Source organism: Crotalus tigris, unplaced genomic scaffold, assembly GCF_016545835.1.
Source record: "Crotalus tigris isolate CLP2741 ecotype Arizona unplaced genomic scaffold, ASM1654583v1 scf7180000024469.1203045, whole genome shotgun sequence".
NCBI lineage: Eukaryota > Metazoa > Chordata > Lepidosauria > Squamata > Viperidae > Crotalus > Crotalus tigris.
In genome coordinates this window covers 413,229-429,606 of record NW_024100640.1, presented here as the reverse complement: position 1 = coordinate 429,606, position 16,378 = coordinate 413,229, and the positions used below count along the sequence as shown (strand labels likewise).

General features: G+C 43.6%; 1 protein-coding gene across 2 annotated transcripts in view; it reads left to right on the top strand.

The window, feature by feature from the left end:
- PDE3A (phosphodiesterase 3A) overlaps positions 1-16,378 on the top strand; it is a 281,509-nt gene that overhangs the window by 210,110 nt on the left and 55,021 nt on the right. The window lies entirely within an intron of this gene.

Below are 16,378 nucleotides of genomic sequence, written 5' to 3'. Positions count from 1 at the left end.
TGTAGTATACAGGTCCTCACTGGAAGGCAGGCTGGTTGTAATTGTTTTTTTCTGCAGTCCCAACTATCCATGGAAGTCTGTGCCTGTCCTGTTTGTTTGCTGTGTCAAACCAGACAGTTATAGAGGTACAAATGATGAGATTTAACAATTCCTCTGTAAAACTGTATCAGCAGATCCCTTGGGCAGTCTGAGCTTTCTGAGTTGACTCAGGAAAACATTCATTCAATCATTCATTTATTTACTCACTTATTTCATTCATTCATGCATTCATTCATTCAATATGTCTTCTTCAAACTGAGGCTGTTGCCTCATCCTGGCTAACAAGAGGGCCAGTAGTGATCGGAATGGGACAACAGCATGTTCACACAAGAAAGCAGCAAAGCTGTGCCCAGACAAAACAAAAACATTCTTCTTCAGCCCTTTTCCCATACCCAGTTACACACAGCTGTTACATCTGCTTAGACTCTGGCTGGTCTTCTTTCACATCCATGAGATGGTTTTTAAAATACGAATTTATTATCTATCTTTGCCTGAGACGGCTACAAGATATGGCCTTATTTGCTTTTCCTGCAAAGGATTTATGATGAGGGATCATAAACCCTTGTGTGAAGCTGATTTCAGATGAGGGACATCATTGCTGGAAGGATGGAGGAGGAAGTGACAAATCAGTGGAGAGTCTAAGGTCAGATGATAAAAAGGAACTTCTATAGCGGAGGGAGATATGATGTGGGAAGAGGAAATTGTTCCTAATGTACGTTTAAAATGCATTCATGGTTGCCTTAGCTAAAGAAAGAGGAGATTGCTTTTCATTGTACAGAGTTTATAATGCAGATGTCTTTATCAAGAAGAAGTGAAAAACTGAGTTGTCATTTGTTTGCTTCCATTAAACTTAAGTGTAGGAGAAAATAAGAAATGGTCGATTAAGGCAGAATTTTAAATGTTTCTAATCCCTTGCCTCTTTTATGACTCGTGGACTTCAACTCCCAGAATTCCTGAGCAAGCCATGCTGAGGGGAAAGGGAGAGGTTTCCAAGCTGAGCCATGCTGGCTCAGGAATTCTGGGAGTTGAAGTCCACAAGTCATAAAAGAGCCAAGGTTGCCTACCCCTATCCTAGATAGATAGATAGATAGATAGATAGATAGATAGATAGATAGATAGATAGATAGATAGATAGATAAATAGATAGATAGACAGACAGACAGACAGACAGACAGACAGACCAGGGGTAGGCAACCTTGGCTCTTTTATGACTGGTGGACTTCAACTCCCAGAATTCCTGAGCCAGCCATGCTGAGGGGAAAGGGAGAGGTTTTCAAGCTGAGCCATGTTGGCTCAGGAATTCTGGGAGTTGAAGTCCACGAGTCATAAAAGAGCCAAGGTTGCCTACCCCTATCCTAGATAGATAGATAGATAGATAGATAGATAGATAGATAGATAGATAGACAGACAGACAGACAGACAGACAGACAGACCAGGGGTAGGCAACCTTGGCTCTTTTATGACTGGTGGACTTCAACTCCCAGAATTCCTGAGCCAGCCATGCTGAGGGGAAAGGGAGAGGTTTCCAAGCTGAGCCATGCTGGCTCAGGAATTCTGGGAGTTGAAGTCCACAAGTCATAAAAGAGCCAAGGTTGCCTACCCCTATCCTAGATAGATAGATAGATAGATAGATAGATAGATAGATAGATAGATGATAGATAGAGATAGATAGACAGACAGACAGACAGAGACAGACAGACGACAGACAGAGGGGTAGGCAACCTTGGCTCTTTTATGACTGGTGGACTTCAACTCCCAGAATTCCTGAGCCAGCCATGCTGAGGGGAAAGGGAGAGGTTTCCAAGCTGAGCCATGCTGGCTCAGGAATTCTGGGAGTTGAAGTCCACGAGTCATAAAAGAGCCAAGGTTGCCTACCCCTGCCCTATATGTACAGCAGGGGTGTCCAACCTTGGCTGCTTTAAGACCTGTGGACTTCAATTCCCAGAATTCCCCAGCCAGCCTGTTAGACAGGAATGTTTGGGATGCTGATTTAGTAACCTTCTGTCTGGTTTTCTGGCATGTTCCTTATATTTAATAGTTAGATGGAAGCCGAAAAATATTTTTCAGACTTGCAGAAAGATGCGTGCATTGAATTAGATTAGGAAAATGGCTGGGAAGTTTTGCTTGGTGTTTCAGAAGCATCTTCATGGGACAGAGAACAGTTAATTTTTGTGAGAAAATCAAATATAATTATAAAAGCTACTTGTATAAATTTCTCTGAACAGGGTATTTTAGTATTGATGAGCTTAACTTTCATTTATGTTAAGATAGGCTTGTCTTGTTTTTATCTTTAATGTATTTTTTTTTAATGAGGTTAACCCGTGTGAGTGAGTGAATGAATGAATGTTTGGTATAATGTGTGAACAATCTCATTCTTCTCAGAGGCACTGACATTTCAATAAAGATTCAGAACTAGCTTGCTTTAATACTGATGATTCACACATTTATGACAAGATGAATTACGTTTGAAGTGGATAAATCTGGTAATTTTACCAGAGAAGTTCACCAGTGTGAGCTAGCAGTAGAAGACATAGACCAGTGATGGCGAACCTTTTAGAGACTGAGTGCCCAAAAACTGCCCCCCACCCCTGTCCCTGCTCCACCCTGCCCACTGGGCCACCCACCACCTCCACGGCCCATCACAGATCACCCAGGCATGCCCAGCAGCGCCATGGCGGCCATACCCTCTGCCCATGCCCCACAGCATCATCTGCGCACGACAGGGTACAAGGGCAGAGTCCTGTCCCCGCTGCCCGGCTACCATGTCCTTGGCTGCACTGCTTTGCGTGAGCCGCGCCCAGGGGCGACTCTCCTCCGGGGGGGCTGCTGGTGAGGAAGGGGCTGTGGGAGGAGGCAGGGATGGGGAGACAGTGCGTGTGCCCACAGAGAGGGCTCCGAGTGCCACCTCTGACACCTGTGCCATAGATTCGCCACCACTGACATAGACTTTGAATTAATGAATTCTGACTCCATTAACTTTTGAGTGGTCAAATTAAAGTGATGCATCATTTTAGTCCATAATAATCTTCGGGCAGTCCTAGTGCAGTGATACAGAAAGTCTTCAGCTTAAAACCATTCGTTTAGCAGCCGTTCAAAGTCGGCACTGAAAAATGGACTTTGTGCCCAATCCTCTCCCTTAACGAACCTTGCAGCATCCCTTATGGTCATATGATCAAAATTGGGGTACTTGACAACCAGCATGTATTTATGATAGTTGCAGCGTCCCAGGGTCATGTGATTGCCATTTGCAACCTTCCCAGCCGGCTTCTGACCGCTAAACTCCATGGGGGAAGCTGGACTCTTCAGTTGCAAGTTGAGGATTAGGTGTATAATTTAAAGCAGGGGTCTTCAAACCTGGCCCTTTTTATGACTTGTGGACTTCAACTCCCAGAATTCCTCAGCAGTCCACAAGTCATAAAAGGGCCAAGTTTGAAGACCCCTGTTTTAAAGGGATTTGTTATTGATAAAGTTAAGCAGTTGTGTGTCAGAATTCCTCTGCTTCAGGCCACCCAGAGATTTACTTGTCAGTTGTACAGTAGTCTGCTTTCTGTTTACTAATATCTTGGAAGGCAAGGTTGAACCATTGATCTTCAGGATCTGAAGGACAGGATGGTAGTAAATGCTTGAAGAGCTGCTCACTGCATTAGATGATCAAGGCAAGCCATTGCTCAGTTTTGTCTATGCTTGGATTCTCCAACTTGGCTCCCTCTTGGTGTATTAGTGCTTCAGCTCCCGTAATTCCCAGCTGGCATGGCAGTGGATGGAAGTTATGGGATTCTGAAAAAGGATTATCTGTTTGGCACTGGTTGCTCACACAATTCTTTTCCTGATTTAGTTACTAAGTATTGAAGCTGGACTTTGGGCATAAAGAGAATGGACATTGCTCTTTTTCCTCATTGCAAACTTTACTTAGCCATGTGGAAGCATCACTCGGTCCTTTATGATTCCGAGGATACTGTAGGACAGGGGTCTTCAAACTTGGCCCTTTTATGGCTTGTGGACTTCAGCTCCCAGAATTCCTCAGGCAGGCGCGCTGGCTGAGGAATTCTGGGAGTTGAAGTTCACAAGTCATAAAAGGGCCAAGTTTGAAGACCCCTGGTGTAGGAAGATTATTAAAGTAGGGCTTTCACGTCATTAAGTCTCTCAGTTTTCCTTAAGACCATGGTAGGGCATTGTCATTTCTTTCAGATTTTGTTTCTCACTTTATTCTGCAAAAACAACAGATCTTATTCCAATTTATTCGTTAGGAAGCAAGGCCCGCTGTCTTCATGGCTACTTATCTTCTAGCCTAATATTCCTGGGGTTGCAGACTTTGGACCCTAGAAAAGTGTCACTCATTTCATTGTACTGAGAAAACAACTATGCCCCTCCTCTTCCCATCAATATTCCTGTATCAGAGCTTACTGCTAAACCATTTAAAAATCATGTTTGTCACCAGATGTCATTTTTGTCTGGGCTGGGAAACTAGCGGGACCTGGTTAGTACTCGGTGAGGAGAACTTCTAGAAATAACAAGGCTGCAAACTGAAGGAAGGGAGAAACAAAGAAATCCCAGAAGAAGACAATGGCATTGTGTCCACATTGTTGCCAAGAAAATTACACGGATGCATCTCATCAAATCCCCAGGAGTCAGGCGTGACTTGAAAGAGTTTTATTTTTCTTCCCAGCCTGGATACTGACAGTTAGATAGCGTTACTGCCTTTGCTAAGCGATTTCTAAGAAAAGAGCAGAGCGAAATGATAATGTTCGCATTTCAATTTCTTTTGATCTCCGCAAAATATCCCGTTTCTCCTTATCCACATTCATCTTCCCCGGCAATTCAAGAATCAGATCATTCAAGGGATCACTTGGGGCTGCAGGTTTCTTAGCACTAGTTTTTTTTTTTAAATGCATGTGTATGTGTGTTTGTAAGAAAAGCACCCTGCTTATTAATGCTGGTAACTGTTGAGTTAAATTAAAAAAAAACAGTCCTCATTTATTTGTGAATAGATTATGGCAGGATCTCTGTGGGTCATCTAGATTTCTTTCTGCTGTATTCCCTGACTAATGGACTGAGATCTTATTTAAAAGATAACCAAAGAAAGCCCGTTTGGTGTAGTGGTTAAGATATTGGATTAGAAATCAGAAGACTGGGAATTCTAGTCCAGAGGTCCCCAACCCCTGGGCCATAGACCAGTACCGGTTCTCGGCCTTTTAGGAATTGGTTTGCGCAAATGAGCAAAGCTTCATCTGTGCACATATGGGATCTATGTAGCAGGTGAAACTACACCCTCCCCCCAAACTGTGGACAAATTGTTTTCCACAGAACCAGTCCCAAGATGCCCAAATGGTTGGGTGATTTTGTGTAGGCTGCTCTTTTTCAGTTCAACCCACCACATAGAACTGGTTGGGGTAGGTGGGTAGGTAGATATATGGAGGGAGGGAGGGAGGGAGGGAGTTTATGGGGAAACAAAGAGACAGGAGCATTATGAATTATAATAATAATTTATTAAACTTGGATGCCACCCAACTCTTGTGTATACCTCTTTGATAGGTTGGTTGGTTGGTTGGTTGGTTGGTTGAGGGATGGATGGATGGATGGAGTGATTGACTGACTAATTGATTGATGATAATGTGCCATCACATTGGTGTCAACTCTTAGCAAGTACATATATAGATTTTCTCCATAATGACCTATCCCCAAACTCGTCTTTCATCTCTTCCAGCAGTGAACCCATCACCATTGCTGTTGGTTGTCTTCTTCTTCTCTTTCCTTCCACCTTTCTCTGCATTAGAGCCTTGTCCAGAAAGCCAGGTCTTCGTATAATGTGTCCAAAGTTGAATATTTTGAGCCTGGTCATTTATGCCTTGAATGAAAACTCTGGATTGATTGATGCATCATTGAGAGGTACAAAAAAAAGGCAGGATATAGTGTTAATAATATTGATAAGGTATAGTATCTATTTGAGTCTCGTATGCCATATTTTGATTTGAAGAATATACTAATAGGTCAATGATGGCAAACCTTTTAGAGACTGAGTGCCCAAACTGCAACCCAAAACCCACTTATGCATTGTCAAGTGCTGGGTGGGTGTGGGCCATTGGGTGGGCGTGGCCAATTGGGTAGGTGTGGCTGCGGTAGTAATGGCAGACTAGGTGGGACTAAAAAGTTCAGTCAATCAATTCCAACTTTGCAAGACCTTTTTTTATTCCTGGGAGAAGTTGAAATTGACTGATTGAACCTTTTTTTTTGTACATGGCAGAGGCCTAAAGTGAAAAGGTTTTATAAAACCCAGCTGAAGGCCTAGGACTGGGCGACTGTGTGCGTGCCCACAGAGAGGGCTCTGAGTGCCGCCTCTGGCACCCGTGCCATAGGTTATAGGTGCTTGAAATCCTAAAACAACTCCTAAAAGGATTGGCTTTTTACTTGTATGTGCTTTTAGAAAACCAAGTGCTGTTCAACTTGAATTAATTGATCTGGTCCTTTTGTCCCTGTAAGGCAGACACATCAAACATAAGGCCCGGGGGCCAGATGCGGCCCGCGACGTGGTTTCATGTGGCCCGCGAAGCCATCCTGGAAACAGTGAGGGAATGGCTCCCACTGCCTTGGCCCTGGCCCAGGCCTGCCGGGAGCCAATGTACAATTTTGTGGTGGCCATCTATGCTGAAACGCATTCAGTCTTAGCTCCACAAGGCCGTCTGGAAACAGCGAGCAACCAGCCCCTGCCGCATCGGCCCCGTCCCCTGGGCGCGTACTGGGGAGGTGTCACCCTTTTTGTGAGGAATGAAGAAATGCACCGTCGCCTGGAAGTGGCCAGCAAATGGCCCTCACCTATTTCACATATCCAGCTTGATGGGCTCCGGGGGAGGGGTTTCAGCAGGCTCCTCCAGTGGACCATGCCTTGTCACTTGCCCCGGTCCCACCCCATTCTGCCAGAGACCCTCAGATCTGTCCCACTCCTGCCCAGGCCCCCCACAGGCACTCTTGACGCGAACGATGTAGAGCTGGCCACGCCCACCCAGTAGGCCACACCCACTCCATCCACGCCCACTCAGTAGGCTGCACCTACCCTGGCCACACCCACTCGGCCCCCTGAGGACAACCCCAATGCTGATGCAGCCCTCAATGAAATTGAGTTTGACACCTCTGCTGTAAGCTGACATCATACCTGTACCTTTGGAAGGCTGGATGCTGAACACAGATACATAATTATTCCAAAAAATGAATGCATTAATATAGCGTGGCTGGCTGGAGAATTCTGGGAGTTGAAGTCCACACGGTTGGGAAACCCTAATCTAGGGCAATGCCAATTCAATAAACCTTGTTATTTTTCTACTGGCATTTATTTTACTTACTTATAGGAGAGCATTTTCTTTTCATTTCTTTTTTTAAATAAAAAGGAATGTTTTGGCAAATGTCTCATGTCTTCTCTCATTTATTTAATTATGAGAGTGCCATAAGGTTCATGGTCTTTTTTTCTTCTTCTTCTTCACCGTACAGTCATTTCTCTAGTCATCACCATCCTCTCTGGTTTCCCACGCTTCAGTAAAATCATGAGGGAATTCCTCTTAATGGCCTTTTTCGACTTGGGAAGTGAAGGGAGCCAGGAAAATTTTGTAACAAGAAAACATCAATATTAGTAGTTGCGCCCACCGCCACTTCCAACTAAGCAAATTAAAAATCCAGCAGAAGGAGACTGAAAATATGTTATCCAGAAGTGGAGAATCAGGCTCATTTTTTTATTTAAAAAAAAATCCCATAGAAGTCTCTTTTTCAGGCAAGAAAACTTCTTTAAAAATGGCACGAACAACAAAATTGGCCACTCCTAGAACAGGATGCCTCCTGCCTTTCAGATCAGGGGTATGTTCTCAAAAGCCGGATTTCCAAAATGCAGGAAGAGAGCCCATTAGTAGCAAGAGGACAACGCCTCCATTAGAGATGTTCCAAAGGTCCTTTTCCAAAAGACAACCAAACTTTCTTGATTGCTTTTTTTCCTTGAAAACATTTCGCTTCTCATCCAAGACGCTTCTTCAGTTCTTTCTGAAGAACTTGTTCTTCTTCTCGAAATGTTTTCAAGAAAGAAAAAAAGAAGAAGTCCAATTGCCTTTTGGGAAAGCATCTTTGGGACAAACATGACCTGGATGATTGGAAATCTCTGTAGACACACCTCCATTAGAGAAGGGAGTAAGATTTGGATTTTCACTGATTTTTATCAGTGCAAAGACATCTGAGCTGAATTGGCCAAGAGTAATTATTTGGCCAAGTGTAATTAGACACACAAGAAATTTGTCTCCCATGCAGCAGCTTTCAGTATACATGCAAAGCATCCTCATCATCACCCTTCTCCTCCTCCTCCTCCTCCTCCTCCTCCTCCTCCTCCTCCTCCTCCTCCTCCTCCTCCTCCTCCTCCTCCTCCTCCTCCTCCATAAGAGAGGGGAAAGTAAAGAACATAATAAGAAGGATAAATAATAATAATAATAATACAGCCATACTACATGGGTAAATATACCTAGACATTAGACAGCACTGTGAGAATTAGGCCTTCAGCAGATTGATGGCGTGAAGGAAAAAAACTTGGAGTGCAATGCAAAACCTTTGGAATGCGGAGTTCTTTGTGTTTAAATTTCGTCTTACCTTAAAAAAAAAACACGTTGAAGACTGTTGTACCTATTGCTCTTCCTTTCCTGTCCCTCACCGTGTTCCTCTTCCAAAATAACAAAATCTTAACAGTTGGAGCTTACAGAAAGTCCCTAAAATAAAACATTGATATCTCCCATATCTCCAGAGATGGATAATCCCCTTGAAAGCTTAGTGTTCTCGGTGTAATCAGTTGAGATTGAAGCCTGTCCAAAAGAGTCATTCCTTTCCAGAAAGAGAGATGGTAGGACGGTAAGATCTTGATGCTGAGAGGTTGGAGTAGGTAAGCTGTTGGTTGGTCTTTCGAAAGCTCCTTTATGAGATTAGTCAGAAGAAGAACATACATTGGCCTTATCCGTTTGCTTCTTAAATGAAGATGGCACATAGAGAACATCTCCACTATTTATGACAGACAGTATAATCGTCTCACTCTTCTTTTGACACTGATCAGAAGAGAAATCTCTGAAGGGTTCTGTATGGTGGAACTAAGCTTCTTGGCTTTCTAATGCTGTTCAAGAAATGGCAACAGGGCAGTGAAAAACTAGCATTCAGTTCATCAGGATCACCGTACCCAAGCTGGTGTCTTCCTGACAAGGTTAACTATAAACCTGGAATTCCCTTTGCCGTAGTTTGGAATGGAAAACAGTGACAATTGCTGGACTGCCAGTCCCAGTTTCCATGTGGAACACCTCAGATTTAATAGCTGATAAGTCCAGGAAGAGCTGGGATGTTTTTACTAGCCAACACAAACGGGTTTTCTCAATTTGAGGATTTTCCTGATGTGTGTGGACATCTTCCCCAGAGTTCTCATTTTCAGGAAGTTTGGGAATTGAAATCTTATATCTAAAAGGCATTAAGGTTGAGGAAGATGGAGGTAGAGTCAACGGCATTGGCCTAACTGGAGGGGAACCAGTTTCATTTGTTCCATCGTAATGTTGTTTCATAGGTCCTCTCGGCTCATGGTGGGGCTGGGCATTTGTGCATGTTGGAAAGTTGGTGAGCATTGGGTTGCCTGGCGGTGTTTTAATCAAGAGCAGCCAAAGCCTTGTTCCATCCTTGCTTCAACATCGGACTGATTGTCTGCCACATCTGGCTGCTTTCTCCTTCATACATTGTCTTTTTAGATTTTCTTTTTGTATATAGGATAGCAAGTCATTGTGAATTCCCCAGTGAGGAGGGGGAGGTATCCTGTCAACCTCTGTGATTTGCTCCCATCCGGTCTTTCCCGTTCCAGTGGAACAGGGTGTATTGCTTACACAAGTTACACCTGAAAAACAAGGACAAAGAAGAAACATGCAGTTGATTTTCCCAATAAGTAGTAAAGATTGCCAGTATAAATACTTCTTTATTTACTTGGTTTGTTTTCCCTATTGCTCTTTGTAGCCTAATAAGTCTTGGTGACTTCCCTCTCTGCCTTCGTTTGGACTGTAAGAATTTTCACCAGTTCAAATGAAAGACAAGCAGATAACATTTTCAAGATTTCCTAAACTTAGTGAGGTAAAGCTCCGTTTGGGTTTTCTGTAGCTTAGTCTGAGGTGCAAAGCTAGCCCCATTGCCTTAGTTTAGGAGTCAAAAGTATTGTGTGAACCCCAAAATGGGCTACTTCAGTAACCAAGTTAAACGGGTTACATCCAGGAAAGCTAACAGTCCTTGGTGGTCCTCTATTCTGTTTCTAAAGAGTTAGAGTACAGGTAGTCCCAAATGTACAGTCATTTGTTTAGCGACCATTCAAAACTACACCAGCACTGAAACAAAATGACGTACAATGGGTCCTCACACTTATGACCACTGCAGCATCCCCATGGTCACATGATTAAAATTGGGCGCTTAGTGTCTGGCACGTGATCGCCCTTCGTGATCTTCCCAGCCAACTTCCCACAAGCAAAGTCAGTGGAGGAAGATGGATTCACTGAACCGCTGCTTAGTGATTTGCTTAACAACGGTGGCAAGAAAGTCATAAAATAGGGCGCAATTCACTTAACCGCTGCCTTGCTAAGGAACGTAAATTCTTGTCTCAATTGTTGTTGTAAGTTTGGGACTAAGCTAGTAGACATTGATGGGCCTCTGTTCTGTTTTCAAAGAATTACAATACAGCAAGGGTCCCCAACCTGTGGGCCTCGGCCTATTGGCCACCGGGTCACGTGAGTGGCTGGCCGGTGCGCGCATTTGGAGCTGCTACAACAGTGTCACCGTGGCCATTTGTGGGCCCATTCACATGAGCAACAGGTGTTCGTGAGCATGCTTTTACACACACACATAAACACACAACCATTCCTTCTTTCTTCCTATCCTCTCTGGGCCACCAGAGGAACTCTGCAATACAGATTGGCAATACTGTCATGGTTCTGACAGATGAAATTCTTCAAAAGAACTTTGAGGCATTGTTTACGTTAAAGAATCTTTATTTTGAATAGCATAATATCGGCACTGCATAATTGAAGTCAAAAACTGAATTCCCCTCCCCTGAGCACATAGTATCAAAGCACAATTCCCTCCTCCAGTTGACAGTCATAAATCACATTCCCTGATTAGCTTGAAGCACCGCTGGCCTCCTCTCCAGTTCTCCAGCCCGCCAATTCCTTATCAACTCTGTTTACAATAACCTTGTTTCTCACACTAGGTTTGGTGCTGTTATGTCTAGCTGGACTCTCGTTCGCATCCCCCCCCTTCCCGTATCATCTAACTCTGAAAGCAAAAGATAAAAGATGGCTACAATTCCGTCTGTTGTCAGTGCAAAAACATCCGATGTTAGCAGCATTGACAATAATCCTCAACTTGCAGCCATTTGCTTAGCACAGTGGTGGCAAACCTGTGGCACGCGTGTCAGAGGCGGCACTCGGAGCCCTCTCTGTGGGCACTCGTGTCATTGCCCCAGCCTTGCCTCCCCCCGCAACTCCCTCACCAGCAGCCCCCCTGGAGTTGCCCCCAAGCGTGGCCCACACGGAGCAGTGCAGCCAAGGACATGGCAGCCAGGCAGTGTAGACAAAACTTTGCCCTCACGCCCCATCACGCACAGTTGATACTGTGGGGCGCGGACAGAGGGCGTGGCCGCTATGGCGCTGCTGGGCAATCTGCAGCAGGCCCTGGAGGCAGTGAGTGGCCCTGCAGGGTGGAGGTGGAGCGGGGCGGGGCCAGTTTTTGGGCACTCGGTCTCTAAAAGGTTCGCCATCACTGGCTTAGCAACTCTTCAAAATCACAACAGCACTGAAAAAAGTTACTTACAACCAGAATCCTCACATTTATGGCTGTTGCAGCAGCTCCATGGTCACGTGATCAAAATTCAGACCTATGGCAACACTTGGTATTGACAAATTGGTTGCAGTTTCCGGGGGGGGGGGAAGGTGTTACATGATTTTACCTTTTGCAACCTTTCCTGGCTGGTTTCCAAACAAGCAAAATCAACAAAGGAAGCTTGATTGGCTTAACAATCCGGCGATTGACCGAACAACTGCAGCAATTCGTTCAACCACCGCAGCAAAAGAAGGTTGTATAATTGGGCATGACCGCGTATGAAATTTTCTTTAAAAGAAAAAAAAAAAAAGAACAATCCAAATTTTGAAAAAGAGAATAAAAAGAGTAAAGGAAAAGAATAAGTGAAAAAGATATAAAGAAAAGGCTTCCAATCTTCTTAACAGCTGTTACAAGTACGTTTATATTTTACCCTATTTATATATACTGTATATGTTTAATTGTATTAAACAAATATATTATATTAAATAAGACAGAAACCATACAAATTTTGAAAACAAAAGAGTTAAAGAAAGCCAAGAAAGAACGAGGTGCAAAAGAAGGAGAAAAGAAAGAAAAAAGATTCATGAAGAAAAGGAGTTTGGGGAACCGTTTTCATAAAGAGCAGAACAGATGGGCATTGTAGTCCCCAAAATCTCGAGGATCCTGTGGTACCATAAGCTGTCAAGCCTTCCCCCCCTTTCTCTTTACCATTCCATTAGAACAATTGAAACTGCAATAGAAATGGTTTATTACAATATCATTGTTATTAATTGCAGGAAGCTAATTTGCTTTTCCATAGAAAAATCTGACAGCCCACAAGTTTTGCAAATTTATGCATTCATTCTCTGGGAGCTGGGAATATGGCATCGGAATACATACCCAGTGGGTTAAAATAAAGAGTTTAAATATATCCCCCTCCACATGCACGTTTCTGATGTGCCCAGCATAAATTTTAACGATCAACAAGTAGCATTTGGATCAGAGAACATACAGTGTGCGCTACTGCCATCTAGTGGAGGCCTGAGACCATGCAGAGCAAAGAGTTTTCCCCACTTTTTTTTTTTTTTACATAAACCTCGTGTAAAGGATAGCTAGCAGAATCTGGTGGCTTTATTTGTCAAGTGGGGCGTTTTTAAGATTGTGTATGATAGATAACTGAAGCGTTTCTTGAATCCTTAGAAAAATAAGTTCAGGGTTTTTTTTTCTTTTTCCCCTTCGTTTTGTGTTCCGGGTTGGCTGAAGTGTCTGTGTTAATGTTCTGCCTAAACTGAATCTTTTTCCCCAATGAAAAGTTGTTTTCAATTTTTCTTTTAACCAGTGAAATTTTCATAGGAGAAAGGAGGTATGATGTACGCTAAAGTGTGTGTGTGTGTGTGTGTGTGTGTGTGAATGCCCTGTTTATAAAATTGTTCAAACATTTCTCCACCAATCTGCAATCTCCTTGGCTTTTACGTGATCTTGATTCTATCCCTCTGTTAAAGGCCAACACAGTGCTAGGCTGCATTAACAGAGGAATAGAATCAAGATCACATGAAGTATTAATGCCACTCTAAAATGCCTTGGTAAGGCCACACTTGGAATACTGCATCCGGTTTTGGTCACCACAATGTAAAAAAGATGTTGAGACTCTACAAAGAGTACAGAGAAGAGCAACAAAGATGATTAGGGAACTGGAGGCTAAAACATATAAGGAACGGTTGCTAGAATTAGGTATGTCTAGTTTAACGAAGAGAAGGACAAGGGGGGACATGATAGCAGTATTCCAATATCTCAGGGGCTGCCACAAAGAAGAGGGAGTCAAGCTATTTTTCAAGGCACCTGAAGGCAGGACAAGAAGCAACGGGTGGAAACTAATCAAGGAGAGAAGCAACCTAGAACTAAGGAGAAACTTCCTGACAGTTAGAACAATTAATCAGTAGAACAACCTGCCTCCAGAAGCGGTGAATGCTCCAACACTGGAAGTTTTTAAGAAGAGACTGGACAGCCATTTGTCCGAAATGGTTTAGGGTTTCCTGCCTGAGCAGGGGGTTGGACTAGATGACCACCAAGATCCCCTCCAACTTTTCTATTATTATTATTATTATTATTATTATTATTATTATTATTATTATTATTATTATTATTACCCTTGGGATGACAGAGAAGTCCATTTTTAATTTCCTTAGGAAACCATTGTCTGCATAATTCTGCTCTTTCTGGGTGTCAATACGTCCCAGCATCGGAATGCCTTTCCCAAGGCCTTTAACTGCTACTCTACCAAGTCTGTAGCTTATTTTTTTAACTGCTGGTTCCTTTACTGTGGATAGTTAATCCCAAAAGGCAGAAGCCATCCGACACTTCAGCATCTTCATGGTCAATATCCAGCATCAAATCAGGATGAAGTATATTATGGCTTATCATAATGTGAGCATGGAGCCAGTGTGCAGTTCTGCCTTAAAAAGAATCCTGTTGAGATCGAGTTAGCTTAGAAAAATAAGAGCAGTGGGGTCCTTGGTGCTCTCCAAGCTCGGTGGTTTTCTTGAAGACGTTTCACGACCAAACTATGTAACATCATCAGTGCTAGTCTGGAAAGTATCAGGGCAATAAGGGCAGCTATGGCAGAGCCAGGATGGCAAACTGGTAGCCCTCAGTATACTCAGTAGAGTGACTTCTAACTTGATAGGTAGTCAGAGATAAAAGGGTTTGTAATCCCAAAGCATCAGGACAACTTCAATTTCCCCCACCTTTTTTTCCCTCTTAAGCCCTTTCATGCAAGTGTCTTTGGGGGTGCATGCAGCCTATTATCACCATTTTTGTAGCCCTTAAGTACCCCTTTTCCCCAGAAGTCTGAAGCCGAATGTTAGTTTGTTTGTTTTTTACACTTGGACATTAAAGTGAAAGCAGGATCTGCCTAGTTTCAGCCCAATTGATCATGGGCTGGGACTGTATTTTTCTGCTTGAATTTTGCACTTCTTTTTAGATGAATTTGTGGCCTCAGCTCTTTAGGATCAACCTGTTCTTCATAGGTTAGCCTGATTTTGCCCTTCTGTGAATCTTGAAATGCCTGTATCACAAAATCCCTTCCTTGCAAATGGTACATTTCAAAATAAAATATTTTGGGAAAGGCATAAATGCAAGTAAAATAGTTGTAGGAATTTGGAAACAGAATAGATTTGCAAAAGAAGGGAGACGAAGTAGAGCTCCATAGATTCCAGAACAGAAATTACTAATCTAATCTGCACTGGTCAATTACTCTGTCCCTTTTCCAGAATTAAAAAGAATTCATGTCTTCTTCCTACCGTAATTATATTTAAAACAAATCAGAGCAGAGCAGCTGAGAATTTTCTTCAATTTATACTTTTATAAGGACTCTTTAAACCAAGGAAAGCCGTTGTACCACGAACAAATCCATTTCATAAAAGGAATTGAATTTTGGTGTTGTCTGAGTTTGCTGTTTTCTTGCAGACGATTCATTACCAAACTAGTGACATCATCAGTAGTTACCTAGTCGAGTAAGGAAACATCTACAAGAAAACAATCATGCTCAGAGAGCACCAAGGTTCCACAAATATTGTCTTCTAAAGCAGCGGTTCTCAACCTGTGGGTCGTGACCCCATTTGGGGTCGAACGACCATTTCACGGGGGTCGCCAAACAACGCGGTCCGCCATTTTTTCCCCCTTTTCCTTAGCTGTGCTACTCCCTCTTATTCTATTGGCTTTCGAAAGCCAATAGAATAGACTCTCTTGAACAGAGTCTAATTCTATTGGCTTTCAAAAGCCAATAGGAATTGTCCAGGGCTGTCTCTGCCCTGCTGAGCCCGCCTAAAGCCCCAGTCTGCAAATGGTGCTGCAAGGGGAACAGTCTGCAGAGCTTCCCTCCCTGTTGAGCAACTAAAAAGTAAGTGAAAGAGGGCCAGGGGTGGGAGGTGGGAGGCTGATGGGTGCAGGAAGGGTTGCTGGCACGCGTGGGGCCCGGCAGGTGCCTTACCTGCCTTGGGCTGAGCCAGCTGGTGGCCCAGCTGATGGTCGCCCTGCGCCGCCGCTGCCACAGCCGCCCAGGAACATCCGGGCCTGCCTGCCGCCGCCCCTTGTCGGCTATGCCTCAGCCGGTGCAGGGGGCGTCACTGCGCATGCGCGGCACGTGCTTATGACCGGGGTCGCCGGTATAAAAAGGTTGAGAACCACTGTTCTAAAGGATCTGAATTCTTAGATCTTCAGAATCTGAGCACAAGTCCTTGTGTATTTCTCCATGTTCACTGGCTCCGTTTGGAATTTCCATCTTTTTAAGGAAAAACTCCCTGGCAGGTTCCTTGCTTTTAACAACGACACCGTAGAGAACTGTAATGTGGTCTTTCCAAGTTGAGAATCACTTTACCTGATGAGTTTCATTTGATGCATTTGTTTGATATAAACTTAGCAAAGTGGGATGATTTTCTTCTTGAGTGGTGGCCCAAAAAGAAAAAAGAAAGAATCCTTTTGAGGACAACTCCTTATTGTCCTCGCCCTCCGTTAT